Below are 22,064 nucleotides of genomic sequence, written 5' to 3'. Positions count from 1 at the left end.
CCAAAAGCAGATGCTTAAGGACTGAGCCACTCAGGCAGCCCTCATTTCTAATTTTATTTATCTGCATCTTCTTTTTTTCCTTAGTCCAGCTAAATGTTTGTCAATCTTGTTTATATTTTTAAAGAACCAGCTTTTAGTTTTGCTGATCTTTTCCATTGTTTGTCTGATCTTTATTTTGTTTATTTCTGCTCTGATTTTTATTATTTCCTTCTGATATATTTGGTTTTAATTTGTTCCTTTTTTCTAGTTCTTTAACATGTAAAATTAGGTTATTTTTGAGGTCTTTCTAGTTTCTTAATATATGCATATGTTTCTATAGACTTTCATAACTCTTTTTGCATCATCCCACAAAATTTGATGTTATATTTTCATTTTCATTTGTTTCCCTTATTTCCTTTTAATTTCTCTTTTGACCCATTAGTTGTTTAGAAGTGTGTTGTTTAGTTTCCAATTATTTGAAGATCTACTTACTGTCTTCTTGTTAATTTCTAATTTTATGCCATTAGGGTCAGAGAAGGTAGTTGGTATGATTTCTGTCTTCTTAAACTTGCTAAGATTAGTTTTATGATCTATCATATGGTTCATCCTGGAGAATGTTTCAAATGCACTTAAGAAGAATGTGTATCTTGCTGCTGGTGGGTGGAATGTCCTAGGTCCATTTGTTATAAAGTGTGGCTTTATATTCCGTTGTTGCTGTGATGATTTTTTTTCTGGTTGACCTATCCTTTACCAATAATGGGGTACTGAAGGCCATACTATTATTGTACTGTTGTCTCTTTCTCTTTAAAGATCTGTTAGTATTTGCTTAATATATTTTGGTGCTCGAATTTTGGGATCATATGTATTTATGATTGTTATATCTTCTTGATGTATTGACCCCTTTATCATTATATAATCACCTTGTTTGTTTCTTGAAGTCTACTTTGTCTGATAAAAGCATGACTATACCCGCTTTCTTTGCTTGAAGTGTCACCTTTCCATCCTTTCACTTTGAGCCTATGTTTTTCTTTGGAGTTGAAATGAGTCTTCTGAAAGCAGCATATAGTTGGGTCTTGTTTTTTTAATCCATCCAGTAACTCTTTGCTTTTTAATTGATGTGTTCAATCCATTTACATTTAAGGTGATTATTGGTATATGAGGACTTACTGCTGCCATGTAACTTTCTTTTATTCCTAGTTGTTTTGTACCTCCATTTTTCTTTTCTGTAGTGTTAGTACCTTTTAAAGTTAGTTGTTTTCTCTGATGATTTGCTCATTTTCTCCTTTTTTTGTTTTATGTCTTTGCTCTAAATTTTTGTCTTGTGGTTTCCATGAGGTTTGTATAAAACGTTTCATAGATAAAATGGTCCTCTTTCAGCAGATGATAGCAACTTATCTTCATTTGCTCATGCAGTTTCATCCTTTCCTTCCACCTCTTTTATATTTTTGTTGTCATAAATTATCCCTTTTAATGCTGAGTTTGGTTACCAAAATGAAGTAGCTACATTTTAAATACTTTCTTTTTCTTTTAACTTTATGCAGTAATTAAGTGTTTAACACCTTATTCTAAACAAGTTACAATTTTCTGATTCTGCCTATCAATGTACTCAGGGTTTTGTGGACTTTTGTCTCTTCATTGGTTAGAAAAGCTCCTTTCAAGGGTGTTATGCTGAGTGAAATAAGTCAATCAGAGAAAGACAAGTATCACATGACCTCACTGATATGAGGAATTCTTAATCTCAGGAAACAAACTGAGTGTTACTGGAGTGGTTGGGGGTGGGAGGGATGGGGTGGCTGGGTGATAGACATTGGGGAGGGTATGTGCTACGGTGAGCGCTGTGAATTGTGCAAGACTGTTGAATCACAGATCTGTACTTCTGAAACAAATAACGCAACATATTTTAAGAAAAAAGAAAAAGAAGAAGATAACAGGAGAGGAAGAAAAGGGGAGTATGTCAGAGGGGGAGACAAACCATGAGAGATGATGGACTCTGAAAAACAAACTGAGGGTTCTAGAAGGGAGGGGGTAGGGGGATGGGTTAGCCTGGTGATGGGTATTGAGGGCACGTTTTGCATGGAGCACTGGGTGTTATGAACAAACAATGAATCATGGAACACTGCACCAAAAACTAATGATGTAATATATGGTGATTAACATAACAATAAAAAAATTAATAAAAAAAAAAGAAAAGCTCCTTTCAATATTTCTTATAAGGTAGGCCTAGTGGTGGTGAATTCCCTCAGCTTTTGTTTGTCTGGGAAAAATTTATTTTTCCTTCATATTTGAAGGATAACTTTACTGGATAGAGTTAATTCTTTGTTCGCAATTTTTAATCTTTCAACATGTTGAATATGTCATTTTACTTTCTCCTGGCCTGTAGGGTTTCTGCTGATAGGGGTTCCTTTTTTAGTTGCTTTATTTTTTCCCAGCTTGCATTTTAGATTGCTTATCATTGACTTTTGACAGCTTCAAGTCTTGGAGAGGGTCTTTTTGCATTAAGATAGTAAGGTGCTCTATTAAATTGTACGTCTAGTTCTTTCTCAATGTTTGGGAAATTATCAGCTATTATTTATTTAAATATCCTTTCTGCCCTCTTCTCTTTTTTCTCTTCTGATATACTCATTATTCTTATTTTGGCTTTTCTAATGGAGTCTCAGAGCTCTCATAGTGTTTCTTCACTTTTTAAAAATCTTAGTTCTCTTCTTCCATCCTAATCATTTCTAGATTCCCATCTTCCAGGTTGTTTATTTTCTTTTCCTTCCAATCTACTCTATTACCATTTCTTTCTAATGTACTCTTCATCTCATTTATGTACTCAAAAGATATCATCTTAATAGGTGGTTTGATCATTAATTTTTTGGTGAAATATATTTTTCAAATTATAAGAGAGAAGGAAGTTTTAATCATGAGTATTGACAAAAGGAAGCTAAATACTAATGGAAGACAGAAATGCAACAGGATATTCTAAACCAGAAGAGGAAAAAAAAAGAAAGAAATAAAAACCTGACTAAATCAATAAAAATGAGGCAAAAAAGGAAAATAAGAAAATACTCACATAAGAAAAAGAAAAATTCAAATCAAGAATATCAGTGTAAGGCAAATGTGAACTGATTATATTTCCCCATTAAAACCAACAAAAAAGAAAATAAAATAATAAAGAGTGACTATTAAAAAGAGTGAATTAATGCAATGTGTTAAGGGATGTCAAACTCTTCTTCTCATATGGCAAGAAGATGCAGGTAATGCAACAGCACATTCTTCTATAAATCCAAAAAGTTGACAAGAAAGAAATTCTGAAACAATGGTGAAAAAGGAACCATGTAAGCAAAGGACACTGAGATAAACTTTTGCTTTGATAGCATTTGTTGAATTGAATGGATCTGAGCTCTGTGGTTTAGTCTAATAGGGCGCAAGTTACAAATGATAAAGTTCAAATACCGTCCAAGATGGGGAGTCTAGAAGGGATATTCCCATAAATATAAGACCCCAAAAGTCCACACTTAAAATAAACTGAAAATGTTTATTGGAAAATAAATCGGTGATTTATCGAGAAAAACCTACAGAATCATATCAATATATGCAGAAAAGCATACAATAAAGTTCAGCAGCCAATGCCACTAAAACTTAAAAGGCAGCAACAGAAAAAAAAACAACTAGATTTGATTGAAATCATTTGACTACTAATAATGTCAAGTGTATTTTGAAACCAGTGGTTCTCAACACCAGTAGCCCTACATTAAAATTCTCCAGATAATTTAAATAAAAACTTAAAAGAAATACAATTCTCCAGATAGCTTTCTAAATGTACCAGTGCCTAGACTCCAACTAGAGACAGAGTGTGTCAAAATTTCTAAGGGTAGTGATGTTTTAAAGCATCTCAGGTGATTTAAATGTGCAGTAGAGATTGAAAATCAATATTCTAAATAAAGAAATTATAAAACTAAATTTAATTAAATCAAAATCTTGGCAGGGGGACATATTTAAAATTTTTGTTAATGACATAAGCAGAGAGAGAGAGAATAAAATATTTAAAATTTAATAAAGTGTCTAGATGGAGATAAATATACAAAAATAAGAAAGTACTCAACACTATATATGGAGGTAATTCCTTGAAGGATGGCTAAACTAATAAACAATTTTTAAAATGTAAAGATGTTAACATATATGTATTAATTATCTCAAAAATTTATACATATAATTAAATTTCAATTAATGTCTCATAGAGGGGCTCAGTGGGAGGCAAAAAAGAAAATAAATTATAGTAAGAAAAAAAGAAAACAAAAAGGAGAAGAGTCAGTTTGCTCCCTCCTCCTCCTCCATCACCATTTAAAACAGGGTGAAGAGTTAATCAAACAGATTTAGAGATCATTTATTTAAATTATCTCCTTCTAAAGGGGAACCCTCCTACACTGTTGGTGGGAATGCAACCTGGTGCAACTATTCTGGAAAACAGTATGGAGGTTCCTCAAACAGTTGAAAATAGAGCTACCATACGATCCAGCAATTGCACTACTGGGTATTTACCACAAAGATACAAATGTAGGGATCCAAAGGGGTACGTGCACCCCAATGTTTATAGCAGCAATGTCCACAATAGCCAAACTGTGGAAAGAGCCAAAATGTCCACTGACGGATGAATGGATAAAGAAGAAGTGGTATATATACACAATGGAATATTATGCAGCCATCAAAAGGAATGAGATCTTGCCATTTGCAACGACATGGATGCAACTGGAGGGTGTTATGCTGAGTGAAATAAGTCAATCAGAGAAAGACATGTATCATATGACCTCACTGATATGAGGAATTCTTAATCTCAGGAAATAAACTGAGTGTTGCTGGAGTGATGGGGGATGGGAGGGATGGGGTGGCTGGGTGATAGACATTGGGTATGGTATGTGCTATGGTGAACGCTGTGAATTGTGCAAGACTGCTGAATCACAGATCTGTACCTCTGAAACAGATAACGCAACATATGTTAAGAAAAAAGAAAAAGAAGAAGATAGCAGGAGGGGAAGAATGAAGGGGAGTAAGTCAGAGGGGGAGACGAACCATGAGAGACTATGGACTCTGAGAAACAAACTGAGAGTTCTAGAGGGGAGGAGGGTGGGGGGATGGGTTAGCCTGATAATGGGTATTAAAGAGGGCACATTCTACATGGAGCACTGTGTGTATGCACAAACAATGAATCATGGAACACTACATCAAGAACTAATGATGTAATGTATGGTGATTAATATAACAATAAAAAAATTAAAAAAAAATAAATTATCTCCTTCTATATGTAAGAAAGCTAAGACCAATTGATTTTGGATGGTTTTCTCTAGGAAAGGGAAGGACTAGATTTAGGACTATAACTCAAGTTTCTCTGTTTAAATTCTAAATTTGAAGAAATACTGATGGGGGAAAACATGTTTTGATAGGATATTTTTTTGTGTATGATACTTAGGACTAGGAACTAATGACTTTTTTTAAATCAGTTTAGTTCTACAGGATTAAAGAGGTGTAAACTTTAGCATAACTTAAATTATCTTTATATTGACATTAGGTCTTAAAATTTTTGTTAATGACATAAGCAGAGAGAGAGAATAAAATATATAAAATTTAATAAAGTGTCTAGATGGAGATAAATATACAAAAATAAGAAAGTACTCAACACTAGTTATATGTAGGTAATTCCTTAAAATCATAAGATATGACAGATATTTTCATATAACTCATCTTTTTACTGTTTGCTCACTTTCAATTTAGTCTATATAATTTTTAAAGTAAATGCTGTTAATTAATTTGATCTAAATCTTAAGAGGCTTCTTAATTATATATATATATCTATATATATATAGCTATAGTTTTATAGATTGTCCTTCTTAGAAAATCTTACATATTAAGTACTCACACGTAGCAAATGCAATTCTTATGCACAGTTCTTCACCCTAGATCTATCAACATGGATAAAATGCATCATTTTTGATAGCTAGGAACTTTGCCACATCATTAATAAAAACTGGACTAATATGAAGATTACACTTTGGAGTCTGCAGTTCCTTTTTCTATAACAAAAAGCTGTATTTGTAAATGTATAGGGTTTAACATTTTATTGAAGGAAAATTGACATACAATATCCTATTATTCAGGTGTAAATTATAGTGATTCAATATTTTTGTACATTACAAAATGATCCCCATAAGTCTAATTACCATATGTCACTGTAAAAAGTTATTACAATGTTATTGACTGTATTTCCTATGCTGTACATTACATTACCATGACTTATTTATTCTATGACTGGAAATTTGTATTGCTTAATCATCTTTACCTATTTCACCTACCCCTCAACCCCTCTCGCCTGTGATAACTAACTGTTTCCTGTATCTATGAGTCTGTTCCTGTTTTGTTTTTTAGATTTCACATAGAATTGAAATCATATGGCACTTCTCTTTCTGTGTCTGATTTATTTCTCTTAGCATAAGTTTAGCCATGTTGTCACAAATGGCAAGATTTCATTCTTTTTTATGGCTGAATAATATTCCATCTTATCTATCTATCTACCTAGCTACCTACCTACATCTATCTTCTTTATCCATCCCATTCATTTCTGAATGGATACTTATGTTGCTTTCATAACTGAGCTAGTGTACAAAGTACTACAGTGAATATAGAGGTACTTATATCATTTCAAATTGTTGTTTTCATTTTCTTCAGATAAATAACCAGAAGTGAAATTTCTGAATTATATGGTACTTCTATTTTTTGTTTTGTTTTGAGGAACTTCCATACTGTTCTCCATAGTGACTGCATCAATTTACATACCCACTAACATTTGTTATTTTTGATAATAGCCAATCTGACGGGTTTAAGATATCTCATTGTGATTTTGATTTGCATTGCCATGACGATTAGTGATGTTGAGCATCTTTTAAAGTGCCTGCTGGCAATTTGTATGTTTTCTTTGGAAAAATGTCTATTTAATTTATCTGCCCATTTTTATTATTTTTATTTTTTTAAGATTTTATTTACTTATTTGACGCAGAGAGAAGGAGAGCATAAGCAGGGGGGAGTGGAAGAGGGAGAAGCAGACTCTCCACTGAGCAGGGAGCCCTACTCAGGGCTGGATCCCAGGACCCTGGGGATCATGACCCGAGCCAAAGGCAGACGCTTAACAGACTAAACCACCCAGGGACCCCTAACTGCCCATTTTTAAATTGTTTTTTTTACATTAAGTTGTGTAAGTTCTTAATTTTTTTTTATATTATCCCCTTATTGGATGTGTGATTTGCCAATATCTTCTCCTATTTAGTAAGTTGCTTTTTTTTGTTTTTTTTATTATATTAATCACCGTACATAACATCATTAGTTTTTTGATGTAGTGTTCCATGATTCATTGTTTGCATATAACACCCAGTGCTCCATGCAGAACGTGCCCTCCTTAATACCCATCACCAGGCTAACCCATCCTCCCACACCCTCCCCTCTAGAACCCGCAGTTTGTTTCTCAGAGTCCATAGTCTCTCATGGTTTGTTTTGTTTTCTTGATGGTTTCCTTCACTGTGTGAAAGCTTTTTAGTTTAATATAATCCCATTTGTTTATTTTAGCTTTTGTTGCCCTTGTCTGGGTTCAAAAAAATTGCTAAGACCAATGTCAAAGAGCTTATTGCCTGTGTTTTCTCTTAGGATTTTTATGGTTTCTGGTCTTATATATAAGTCTTTAATGCATTTTGGGTTTATTTTCATATATGGAGTAATGTAGTGGTCCATTTTTATTCTTTTGCATGAGGCTCTCCGGTTTTCTCAACACAAAGAGAAAATCAGATTACCTAGAGATAAATGAAAATGGAAACATAACTTTTAAAAACCTATGGGACACAACACAAGCAGTTCTAAGTGGGAATTTCATACTAATACAGGTCAACTTCAAAAGGAGAAATTACAACTGATGCTGTAGAAATACATAGGATATGAGATTAATATGAACTATTATGTGTTAACATATTGGATAACCTAGAAAAAAATGGATAAATTCCTAGAAACACACAACTTTCCAAGACTGAACACAAAGATAGAAAATCTGAATAGACTGATTACAAGTATTGAAATTGATTCAGTAATTTAAAAACTCCCCCAAAACTAACATCTAGGACCATTAGATTCACAAGTGAATTTTACCAAACATTCAAAGAAGAGTTCATACTGATCCTTTTCAAATAACTCACAAAAATTGAAGATCAATGAACGTTTCCAAACTCATTTTTTGAGACCAACATTACTCTGATACTAAAACTGGACAATGACAACAACAACAACAAAAAAAAAAAGAAAGAAAAAAATTATAAGCCAATATCCCCGGTGAACATAGATATAAAAATCCTCAACAAAATATTAGCAAATTGAATTTAACAATATATTAAAAAGATCACATACTACAACTGAGTGGGAGTTTTTCCAGAGATGAAAAGATGGTTCAGCATCTGCAAAACAATCAACATGATACCACATTAACAAAACAAAGGATAAAAATCATATGATCTTCTCAATAATGCAGAAAAAGCATTTGACAAAATTTAACATTTATGATACAAAGTCTCAACCAAGTGGGTATAGAAGGAATGTACCTCAACACAATAAAGTCTATATATGACAAATGCATAGCTAACATCCTACATCAAACAGAGCTTAACTAAAGTATATATATATGCATATATATGTTAGATATAAATCTATTTTTACCTAAGTAATTCAGGTATATTTATTTTTATATACAGAGATATTTATATACTAAGCAAGTGACAAAGCTGCAGATAGAAACCAATTTCATAATTGCAATTTGGTTCCCTTTCTGGTAACCTAATTGTTTCATTCTCAATGCTTGAAAATCTAGTGTCACAATATAATTAAGTGTAATATGGGTATTTGTAATTTGAAATATATCGCTTTTCAAAATTTCAATGTCATTTTTCAATAGCCTAAACTATAATGTCAGAAAATTTAAAGGCAAGTAGAGAAGACGCCTAAGTAATCTAAAGAGATTTTATAATTTTCGTTCCTAAAGTTCATGTTCTTTTTTTTTTAATATGAAAAAATCCTCCAGGTTTTGCTTAGAAACTATTTAGAAACAAATCTATCCAGCTTGCTTATTTGACTTCCTCACTGATAAGTCTTAGTAATAGACTTTCAGGTAGACAAAAAGGACTGGTAGTAGGAGTCACAGTAGTTATATCCATAGATAAAATTAAACTTATAGTGACATAGGGTGAGGGAGCAATCTGTACAGCTGAAATGACACCTCAATAAAATATATCTGAAGTAACAGCTCAGTCATTCTCAGCAGGTCCCATGTAATGCATGGGCACATATCTTTATACTCAATTATATTATAAGATTATTTGTACATCAACTGAACCAAGAAGAGGTTAAATTGTAATTATTTTGAAGGGCAAAGTAGCTTATTTTTTACTTTTAAAAATCGTCCACAGGAAATAATTAGAACAAAATATTTTTATGAAAAGTAGAGTAAGTCAAAGTTAGATTGTTCAGAATGAATCCTTTTAAAAGTTCTTCCCTACCAATGTTAAATGAATGAGATATGAAAGAAGAGGGATTTTCTTTTATAATCTTTTATAAGGAAAAAGGAAAACATATAATTTGAGATTATATACCCACTGAGGAATCTTTTTTTTTTTCTTTAAGATTTTTCTTTACTAGCTTGATGGGTTTCAGTGTTTACTGTGGCTAAGAATCACCTGGTTGTTGTCTAAAGAGCACTTCCAGAGATTCAACATTAATAGACTTGGTGTTTTATAACCATAGGTGCATGTGGTCTTTGGACTGCACTCTGGGAAATGCTTGCTGCCAATAAAGCTCCATGAAGTCCCAGAGGTACCATGGAGATAGAAAAGTCCCTTCGGAATCCTGATCTCTGAATCTAATAAATAGGAAGAAATAATATAATGAGGATTAGGTTTTGGGGAAAAGGTAATAAAAGAGAAAGAATTGCAGTGAGAGGGGTGCCTGGGTGGCTCAGTTGGTTAAGCGACTGCCTTTGGCTCCAGTCATGATCCCGGAGTCCTGGGATCAAGCCCCACATCGGGCTCCCGGCTCAGCGGGGAGCCTGCTTCTGCCTCTCACCCTCTCTCTTCTCATGCTGTTTCTCTCTCGCTCACTCTCTAATAAATAAAATCTTAAAAAAAAAAAAGAATTGCAGTGAGAGTTCACATTGGATTTTTATTTTTTATTTCTAAATTTATTCCAGGAAATACACAAATATATAGTTTAAAAATGATTAAGCTTTTTGTTCTTTCCAGTTTTTGTTGTGTTGCATTATTTTTTGTGATAAATAATTATATTAATTATAATCCCCAGGCTGTGTTTCAACCTAAAGAAAAAAAAAAGTAGGGGAGGGCAACACTGTAGAGTGTGATTGCAATATTGCTAAGAGATTTGTCCAATATATTGTATTTTTTCCCCCTGGCTCTTAGAATTTTAATAATATGGATGTAATTCATGTGGATTATAAGATTCTTGCTTCTCATATAATTTTTGTTTGTTCGAAGTCATCTTAGTGCTGACTTTTAGAGATGATCAGTTGCTAAAAAATTTGGGTTTATCCAAACTTTTTCTGTGTGAGCAAAGCCAATTATTTTTTGGAAAAAAAATAAAAGAAAGAAAGAAGTGACGGCAGAACTGTTTCTGTAATGGCCAGTTGAAACAAGAAATCCACTTCTGTCTTTCTAATTACTCCTGAGTCTGTTGAGTTTTAGCATGTTGCGCTTATCAGTTCTCTCGGGTGCTTGTTTAATTGGGTGACAAATGGAAGAATATGACAGTTTCAGTATGAAAGTTTAGCTAGTCTGTGCACAGGCTTTAGTTGTCCTATTATAAAAAAGATAACTGCACTCAGAGCTTTTGATATGCTTAAGGAATTCGGAAATATTCAATACTGCTGAAACCTCAGAAGGCTATAATGAAAAGTTTTATATGTGTAATCATAAGCAATAAGAAATGTTTTAATAAGTAGTTCAGAATAGTAGTATTAAATATGGAATTTTGGAGGCGTAATAAAAAAATTTTGGTAAGGTAGATTTTAAAACAGCAGGAGCTGTGGGAAATGGTACGGTGCACTCTACTGACTCCTACATTAAAAGAGAACATAAAAATATAATGAAATAGTTTGATTACATTTGAAACACAAGAGAAGCCTATATCTAACAAGGTGCCTTGCTTTACTATCCCAGTATGGCAGAGCATTTTGCGGTTGGCATTTTGACAGTGACAGATTGTCTCTGGCTGTGCTTTGTGTGCACTCACTAGCCATGATGAATTGGCAGTATCCTTGATTCTGCTGCCATCATTCTCCAATGTGGTGTTAGTTTCTTTCATTCCAATACTTGACATTTGCATCTGCACATTTTTTAGTTACTTTGTCAAAAGGAAGCAAAATAGATAATCCAATTGATAAATTTTTATATCATCTGGAGGATCAGTTCACAGTTAACTGCTTGGCTGAGGCTCCCGATGAGTACCAAATGGGTAGATTTAGAAATATACTAATAAAATACATTATAAAATGGAAATTAATGAAGTGAAAGGCTCTGTGTAGTGTAATTCTTTGCTCACTCATCCTGACAACAGATCTTGTTTGCGAACTTAGTGGCATTTGCTCAATTGTAGGTTAGAGTGGATAACATCTTTGGTATATTCAGTCTAACTGCTTCTTTTCTTATTCCATTAAAGAGAGAACTCATAGAGGCATATCTTGGAGTGGTTGTATTTAGAGATACAGAAGGGATTTGGAAAAGGAATAAGAAAAACCATAAGGAATAGCCTACGCATGTTCTTCTGCAATTAGAGAGGACTATCTCCAAGGGAAAGGCAATATGGGCTGAGGACCCTATCCTAATTCCAGTTCTTTGTCATATTAAATTTAGCCTTTCACACAACTCCTAGTTTTGTATTTTTACTTAAAAAAGGATAGCTGACAACACTGTTGTTGAAAATGATTATAAAGCACTATTAGTTTTATATGATGATGTATTTACAGTAGCTCAAAAAAATTTGGATTCTGAACTTGGGTTTAGAAATAATTGGTTTTGTTTTGTTTTGTTTTACCGTTGTGTTTCAGAGTTGGTGGTCATTTGAAGTAGATTCAATAACTAAAAGGCAATGAGATTGCTATGAAACAAAGACTATAAAATCATTTTTAAATATTTCACTTCTGTTTGCTTTCATTTCTAAAAGAGAATGTAACAATAACCGCCTTGGATTATATTTATTTTTTTATGTGAAGTAACAGAAAAGAACCCCTGACTCTTGAGTTCCTTTAGATGTAATTTCTTTGGTCTGGGGGGAGTGGTGTTCAGGTCCAGGGTGGTAGCAAGCAACACCTGCATTGCCTGTGTAACGGCTCTCACCAGAACGCAGGCAGCATGTCACGGCCCTGAACCAGGTCACAATCTGTTTGTTGTTTGTCACTGCCCTGTGGCAGTGAAACTTCACTTCACTTTTTTTTTATTATTATTAATATTGAATACCTCAGAAAACTCTAAGCCAACTCTAGGGCAATAACAATATTCCTTCAGATAATGAAGTACAAGGTTACCATTTATGTAACCTGATCAGTTATAGCTACCATAAATGTAGCTTTTAGGAAAGTGTCAATTTTCTATATATATATATATATATATATATATATATATATATATATATATATATAGTCAGGAACCTAAGGAAAACCTTTTTTGCTATATAGTTTCTTCCAATTGCTGTGATTTTTAGGTCTGCGTTATTTAAGAAATAAGTCAAAACAGCATCTGTAAGGAGTGAGCTTATAGATTTGGCCTCTCCAAGACCAATCAAGTGCCACATATTGAAATTCCATGGTAACCATGGTTTGAGCACAAAAGAGTCCTGATATTATTTGGCAACCTTGTTGTGACTAAATTGTATCCAGTTTACCTTATTCCACATCAAACTGAATAGACACTTTAAGAATATGAGAAAATTTCTTTTTTCTAGCCTCGTGTGTAATTTTGTTTTTAATGTGTGCTCAAAGGACATATAGTCTCTCTCAACAGGTTTACATGTGGGCGCTTGTGTCTGATTTTGATGGAGAGTAATTTATAGGGTATGAAAAAATCAGTCAGTCATTATAGGCCTGCCTGGACTCATGGTGGCAAGTAAAGTGAAAACTGCACTGAAGCAATTGCTCTCCAAGAAGACAGACTCTCTTTTGTTCCTAAATAAAATGTGTGCCCTGTCTTTTATATTACTCTCTTCACAGCTTAATAGTTTATTTCACATGCTATGTTTTGACCTACGTTGTGCCTCATCTCTTACATTTTATACTTCATTGTTCTATTGTTTATTTTGTACATGCTTTATGATTGTTTTATCATATTGTTGTTTATAATCATACATTTTATCCTCATGTTTCAAGTATCACTGCTTCCCCTAAGGAATAAACTCCAGATAGCTTTTAAAAATGCAATCCATGAGAGACTATGGACTTTGAGAAACAAACTGAGGGTTGCTGGAGTGGTGGGGGGTGGGAGGGATAGGGTGGCTGGGTGATAGACATTGGGGAGTGTATGTGCTATGGTGAGCGCTGTGAACTGTGTAAGACTGTTGAATCACAGACCTGTACCTCTGAAACCAATAATACATTATATGTTAAAAAAAAAAAAAGGAAGAAGATAGCAGGAGGGGAAGAATGAAGGGGGGGAAATCGGAGGGGGAGATGAACCATGAGAGACTATGGACTCTGAAAAACAAACTGAGGGTTCTAGAGGGGAGGGGGTGGGGGGATGGGTTAGCCTGGTGATGGGTATGAAAGAGGGCACGTTCTGCATGGAGCACTGGGTGTTATGCACAAACAATGAATCATGGAACACTACACCAAAAACTAATGATATAATGTAAGGTGATTAACATAACATAATAGAAGAAAAAAAGAAAAAATGCAGTCCTATAAATGGATGATTCTAATACTTAAAAGTGTGTTATTTATTGAAGTTATGGGGAATAGAATTAGGAGAAATAGTTTTCAGCATAAAGTCATTTGCATAGATAAATAATTCAACGATGGTGTTTGCTCCTTTACATTGAATTTGTATTTGATTCGTGTTTCTGCTTTTCATGTAAAGATATGAGTCATCTGGGCATTGATTATACATCATGTACTATTTTAAACTTCTATTAAATGGTTAGAGCAGGTTCAAGAAATATTGACAATGTCAAATATATTTTAAATCATGATATTAATTGTGTGTAATGGACTAAGTGTAATGTGTATTATTGTGTGAAGATGCAATTAAATTTAGTATTGATACACTCATGTATTTTTCACTTGACAGAGCATTTTGCATATGAATTTATACTTTTCCCGCGAAACTTACTATAAGTAATAAAGCAATTTCAAAAATAAATGAAGTCCTTGCTACCAGAATATCTTACTCCAATATGAACATTTCATATGCTTTTTGTAATTACCAATACATTTGAAAATTCATTTCCCAATTAAATATTAAACCCCAGAAATATTGCAGCATGATAAACAACTCAGACTACATTGAATTGTAGTTTGATGTTAAATGCTCAGTAAAGTGGTAAAATACGAATTAATGACTGACAGAAGAAAAAAATAAATAGTAAAAGTATCTTTAAACTCAGTATTCACATTTGGGGGTGCCTGGGTGGCTCATTCATTAGGTGTCTGCCTTTGGCTCAGGTCACGTTCCCAGGGTCCTGGGATCGAGCCCTGCATCGGGCTCCCTGCTCTGTGGGAAGCCTTCTTCTCCCGTTCCCGCTCCCCCTGCTTGTGTTCCCTCTCTCTCTGTGTCTCTGTCAAATAAATAAATAAAATATTAAATAAATAAATAAATAAATAAATAAATAAACTCAGTATTCACATTTGAAAAAACAGAAATGATACATGTATGTAATTGCTAATTATTATGTAAAATTTATAATCAAGTATCACATATGTCATATAATTATATATCATAAATGACAAATATGACAGAATTATTATATAATTATGACTTATATATCTAAAAACATATAGTTATACATATAAAATTATGTTTTAGTATCCTATTATTATATAATTATCATATATTTTTGACTACAACATATATTATACTATATATAAATTTATGTATTTATATATATACATTTAGTATAAGCTTTTTCTAAAGGTTTTTGTTAGTTTGATAGCTTTAACCATATATAATTATAAAAGATCCTATATTAGGACATAATAAAAATTAACCAACACTTGTATTTTATTATTTAAACGTCTAATGTAGAGTAATTTAAGAATATGTGGGAAGTTATATTTCAAGTCATTAATAAATTAATATTTAGAATAAAAGGTAATTCAAAAAGAAGAATAAAAGGTAATTCATTTGGCCTTCGATCAAACTTATATTAACCAGTACATTCATGGCAATATTTATTGTTCATGAGAAGGACCCAAGATATTACACCATTCTAACTGATCTCTACATCAATCTAGACCAGTTAAATTGTTATTTATTGTAACTATATTGCTAGAGAGAGAGAGTGAAAGGGAGAGGAAGAAGGAATTAGATTGATCAAGGCAAGCAGAGCTTTAAAAAGCTTACATATAGAGCTTGAAAAGCCAGTATGAGATTCAGAATGGGTATTTGATTGATGAGTCAGGAGGTTTCAGACCCAGTTCCAGCTCTAATTTTACTGACATGATACCAAGCTAACTCTATAACCTCCATGGGCTCCAGACAGCTCATTTGTGTAATGAAATGCTGAGGCTGGATGATTTCTAAGACTCCCGATAGCTCTAAAACTTTATATATGCTGGCCCTGCTGCATTTTCTTCAAGAGGTTCTCAGAAAACTTTAATAAATCAACTTAAGTATTCTTTTGTTTTTTCTAACAAAAAATAAGACATTTACCCACCAACTTTGCTTGGAATTATTGAATTCTTACCATGTGTCAAGTACTGTGTGCAATTATGAAAGAGAGTTTATAATTAAATTAGTAAATAATGTAAACAGAGGAGTGTAATTTTATAAATACCATAATAAAACATAAATAAAACTTTATGGTAAGATAAGGGATCATAATATTAAGATATCTTGAGAGGGATAATCTCCTAATTCTTAGTATATTTATTCCCTCAAACAATTTTCTACCCTTGGGAAATAGTGCTTTTTATTGCTACTCATACATGAGTTTATGAGGAAAAGACTAATTGCTTTTTATAAATAAGTGTGAAATAAGGGTGTTTTTTGAATTATACGTACTCAACAAAATAAAAATGAAAATAAGGATGCTTAAGTTTGTTCCTAGTGGAAGATTGAGTTATCATGTGTTTACCTTTTAGATTATAGAATAGTCATAAGTGTGGCCTTGAAAGAAAACAATATAAATATAACTTTTTAAGATCGTTAAAAATGAATTGCATTGGATTTTTTAATAACTCTAGGCACAACTTTGTAAATGAGCTACACTGTACTTATCAATATTCTATTGTTTCATATGCATAATCAATGGTGATACAAAATGATTCATAAACTACTTCAATATACTCTAATATAACTTTGAAGTAAATGAATTTTTTTTAAAAAATTAGGAGAAAAGAGCTATAAAAGAGCTGTAAAGTACATGAAAATTTAGCCTATGAATAAAAGATGGTCTTGAACAGCAGTTGCTCCTCGTTTCATGTCTGGTAAACAGAAGTGGGTAAATATGTGATAACAGCAGAGAAAAGTAGTTTTATTTCATTGCTTGAATTTCCAAGATAAATATTTATTAATTTGTCATTAAAAATGACACATTAGGACAAACAAGGATAATGCCATTCTATATTTTTTTCTTCTTGCATGATCAATAAATAGTTCATAGATGACAAGTCATTGTAATGGAGAATAAACATATTCTTGTCTTTTTTGTAGTTTAAGAGGTAAAAAAAAAGTCTTCCTATTTATTCCAGATAAAGTTTCCGGGAACATTACAAGCTTTTTTAAAAAATGTGCATTTATAGATTTGCAAGAAGAGATATACTATTCATATGATCATGGATTTTATTGAGTTGTTGATAAACAATAATCGGTTTAGTCAAAATGGTAAACTAATACTCTGTTTCATTTTGAAAAAGTCTAGAGTAATATCAGGTTCAACAGCTATATATAATGGATGTGTGTGTGTATAATTTTACAAAGTATATATACATTTTCTTTCACTTTTTTCACTCAACATGGATAAAAATTTTCTCATATAATCATACTTGTTTTGAGAGACTCTTTGTCTTCTGTACTACAGATGAGAAAACTTTTCCTATTTTCACTCTAGTTGTTGTTCTTGCGATTTTTGTGTAATTGAACTGCCTATTTTTTCTAATATCACTATTTCTAGCTTAGTCTTGTTGTGGGTTATTCTTACTATATTGTGCTCTAATTGCACGTTGATATGATCTTGTACAAAACTTCTGTGTAGTTTTGGGGGCCTGGGTGGCTCAGTCAGTTGAGTGTCTGCCTGGTTCCCTGCTCAGTGGGGAGCTTACTTCTCATTCTCCCTCTCCCTCTGTCTGCTCATGCATGCTTTCTCTCTCTCTCTCTCACTCTTTCTCTTAAAAATAAATAAATACATACATACATACATCATAAATGAAATCTTAAAAAAAACTTCTACTTAGTTTCATTCACAGGTGAGTTTGACTTAGGATGGCTTAAAATTCAGGCCCCTTTTCTCTATCTACAAAGAAAAGTGTTAACATTCAGCACTGATAACAGAAGAAGTATTATGATCTTGTAACCTTGATTGAGAGGTGGGATATGGGTAATTCCAGTAAGTTTCCAAGAGCTGAGATATTATTGTACCTTTGCTTTTAATAGTAAACATTTACACATACCTTACATTTGCCTTGAAATAATTACTGTGGGCCAGGCCTGTGGTAAGCACTTTTCATAGATTATCTCATTTTTGTTTCCCAACCACACTAGGCTGTAAGAGAATTTTAGCCATTCCACCCAATAGAACCTTGAAGTTTAAATATGTTCCCCTATAGTAAGCGGTGGAGCTAGGATAGTGACCAGAACACGTTTATTTTAGTCTATTTTCTTCAAATTATGTAACATTACGATGATTTTGACTGCAAATATTTTAAATATATAATGTCTGAGTGTGAAGATGATGGACTCTTTAATAGTACTATTTTCATTTAGAAATGTGTTATGTTTTTCTGTTTGTTGGCTCTTCTTTTGTCCCACTTGCTTCACTGTTTTAATATTTAAAAAAGTGTTTTTGCTTCAGATAGTTTTTCTTCAACTAGTTCTCGCTGAATTATTTTCATAACTCCAGTGCATTGCTGTGGCATTATATCATCTTTAGAATATGTAAGACTGTAGGGAAATTTGATAGAAAATCATAAAGATTGCTTATTTCCAAGTGAATTATTTGTACCATTTTATTTTCTCTAAATAAACTTGAACCTATACTATCTGTTAATATAATTACTGCAAGGCATCTCTTTGAATTAGGAAGGCTACGCATTTTTCTTTTACACTGTGTAAAATTTTCCAACTGTGAAAATATTAGGCAATAGTTTAATGAAACAATATAGAAACAATATAGGAAAAGTTGAAAGGATCTTTTATTCTCTCTGATATATATTTTTTAAGATTTTATTTATTTATTTGAGAGAGAGAGACAGAGAGAGCATGAGCGGGGAAGAGAGGAGAAGCAGGCTCCCCACTGAGCAGGGAGCCTGACTTGGGGCTCAATCCCAGGACCCTGGAATCATGACCTGAGCTGAAGGCAGACACTTAACCGACTGGGCCACCCAAGTGCCCCTCCTCTCTGATAAGTCAGTTATAGAAGGAAAGAACACATCTGTTATATTTTGAAGACAAATTTGTCCTTAATAGATCTTGAAGTTTCGATTTTACTTTCTATAGCTGGTTGGATCCTATCTTCCATGTTTGCGGACTCCACACAGGTCCCTCAGCTTCCCAGGCCCTCAAGGACATGTAATTTTCCTCATGGTGCTCAGACCCAACCATAAACTACAGTAACACCTCAGAAAGGGCATCATTTTGGGATCCTAAAGACTACATTCCCTTGCTTTCAACATCCTCCTTCCAATAGATGAATAAAATAAATAAATAACAATTGGTTTCTTATTTGATACACCAATTCCCAAAACACTGAATGCTGTCAGTACTGAATTGTTGTCAGCCTTATTCATTTTTATGTTTATCTATTGAGTCAGTCTTTATTTCTTACATTATATATGAAAACCTCTATGTCAGATATTCGTCTACCAGCTGATGAACAAAAGTTCAAGCTGTCTGTGGCACAACTACATTTTTGGTAGAGTTAACATGTCTATTGAAATGTTTGTACAATAAATTGGCTTTTATTATTTTCTTTTCATTTTTCATTAGTATCGAAAAAACCAAATAAGTGTGGATGTATTTATTAGTGCTGATGCTAGTAAGACATATAGGGGCCTTAAATATAAAGCAATTGAAATTAAGGGGTTTGCATTATTGACTGTGCTAGAGTTTGTGAATTTTTATATTAAATCAGACAATTATCAGTGAATTCAGTTGCAAATGATAAAGAAAAAATAAAATTATATATAGGACATGATAGATTTTTTTATTGTATATTGTGAAAGGTGCCAGATTAAAGCAATCTGGATAGATAGAGAGATAGAGAGATAGAGAGATAGATTCAAGCCTCTAAATTAATAAGCTCATCATTTAAATTTCCTGCATTGATTCTCAATAACACAGTAACTTAATATAACTGAAGGTCTGTACAGAGATGGACTTACTACTATTTATCCTCTTTCAAAGGTTAGAAGATTGCCTTCCATTTTCCCAGACCTCACATGTCAATAAGTGTGTGCCTGAAGCCAATTTTATTTTAAAATTTCCCTTAAAATTACAAATACTGGAGTTTGTTTATATGATTGTGGTGTGTGTCTGTTTGTGTGTATTAAGGGACAATAGTTAGACTACTTGATAGGACAACATGAAGATTTAAATTACCTTAAACCCTAAGTATTTCCTTTGATGCCTTTAATCCTCTTTTTACACTTTTGTTAATAAACATTTATATTTAAATATCATTTATACACACATACATACATTTAAGTTATATATATCAACATTAGAAATGATTTCCCCTGAACAAAATAAGGGATGGTCAGTATCACCATGAGAGAACAGTGGTAGGGAGTATACAATTTGGTGTAATGTTAGGGGAAAAGTATTGCCTTGCCCATGATAAACTGCATTCTCAACTTTTGCTATGCACCCATAGTCAATATTCATTATTCTAAACAACTTGTTATTTACAAACTACGATAGAGTTGTCATGATACAAATTACACATTCACTCAGTGCATCTCAGCTGACATATCCATCCTTTTGTCTTTGATTATTACCTATAAGTTTCTGACTCCCACGTTAGTGATTCCATCTTTGACATAAATTCTAAGAAATAGATCGGCAGGGTCACTTGTTCTACTGGATGTTTCCAGTGGAGAATGTTAATTCCTTTAAGAGTCAGAATGCTCAAAGCCAAGCTCTCTTACATGTTCTCCACAGTGGAGCTTAGTTGCAACATATCTTATTGTTATCACTTATGCTAGAAACCTCAGTTGCTTTCCCTCTCTCCATTGTGTATATTTTCAGTGTTTCATAATCTTACCAGATCTGTTTTTCATAGTCCATCTTCTTCAGATAAATCTTATTGCCACTGCTTCCTTCAGGCCCTTATCATCTAGAAAATGGCCTCAATGTCTTCTTTGTTATGATTTCCCTTTAAACTGTTTCCTTCTTGGGTGCCTGGGTGACTCAGTTGGTTAAGCGACAGCCTTCGGCTCAGGTCATGATCCCGGAATCCCGGGATCAAGTCCCGCATCTGGCTCCCTGCTCGGCAGGGAGTCTGCTTCTCCCTCTGACCCTACCCCCTCTTGGGCTCTCTCTCTCACTCTCTCTCTTTCTCAAATAAATAAATAAAATCTTTAAAAAAATAAAAAAATAAACTGTCTCCTTCTCTTTCTCCTAGTTAATGCCCATGGGCTTATACAAGAACCTAATATGTGATGTGGATACTATCGTGAACAAAATAGGCAGTATTTCCTGCACTTTGTGGAGCTTGCATTCCAATGAGAAGTGTCAGCAGTAATCATGATAAATGAGTAAATTATACAACATGTTAGAAGCTGATAACTACTGTGGAAAAAGTAGAACAAAGTAAGGAGGAAAAGAAATAATGGTTGAAGGAGGGAAGTATGGGGAGGTATATTCATTTAAAATAGGTTAGTCCAAAGAGTCCTAAGAGAATGACATTTGAACAAAAACCTGGAAGAAGTGAAAAAGTGAGCTTAAAAATATTTTGAGGAAGAGCATTCCAGACACAGGAACAGCACGTCAGAAATCCTGAGGCAGGAAGATAACTAATATGGTCAAGGAACAGCAAAGAACTAGTGTGCTTGGGGCAGAGTAAACTAGGAGAAGAGGAGAGGGAATGAGTTCAGAGAAGTAACAGGGATAATTGGATAATGTGACTTTTTTTAGTTCTAGGGAGGGCTCTGGCTTTTACCCTCAGTAAGATGGAAGACCACTGTGGAGTTGTGAATGGTGAAATGAAATTATCTGAATTATTTTTTGCAAAACATTCTAGTTGTTGAGTGGAGAGTATCTTTTTAAAATACAAAGATCACTACAATATTCCCCTGCTTTAAAATATGTTTTTTTTAAGTCATACTGAGGATAAACTTCCAGTCTCCCATAATTGACTAAACTCCTCATCTTCTCATATTATACTCCCCAAGACACCCATTGGAAATATCAGTCCTCAATATGTGACTCCATACTTAAGTGCTAAAACTGAGCACTACAAACTACTTTATAAAAATGGAGAAAAATACAAGTGAAAGTCATTAAGGAATACTTTGTGTGGATGTTTGAAAATGTGCTTCATCTTGAGGATAGATAAAATCAATTAGTCAAATAGGAGAAAAGAGGGATAAAGATGGAGGATGTTGTAAGGAAGATGTTGTATAAGCAAAGGCATAGGATTAAGAATGTCCAGCT

General features: G+C 33.2%; 1 protein-coding gene across 2 annotated transcripts in view; it reads left to right on the top strand.

Annotated features, from left to right (window-relative positions):
* Positions 1 to 22,064, top strand: part of BRINP3 (BMP/retinoic acid inducible neural specific 3) — a 364,729-nt gene that overhangs the window by 212,981 nt on the left and 129,684 nt on the right. The gene's annotated exons all lie outside the window — the stretch shown is intronic.

This window comes from Eumetopias jubatus, unplaced genomic scaffold, assembly GCF_037043125.1.
Source record: "Eumetopias jubatus isolate StellerSeaLion01/CBP00866 unplaced genomic scaffold, mEumJub1_p1.0 scaffold_12, whole genome shotgun sequence".
Lineage (NCBI taxonomy): Eukaryota > Metazoa > Chordata > Mammalia > Carnivora > Otariidae > Eumetopias > Eumetopias jubatus.
The sequence above is the reverse complement of the archived record's forward strand: the minus strand, read 5'-3'. Positions and strand labels throughout refer to the sequence as shown.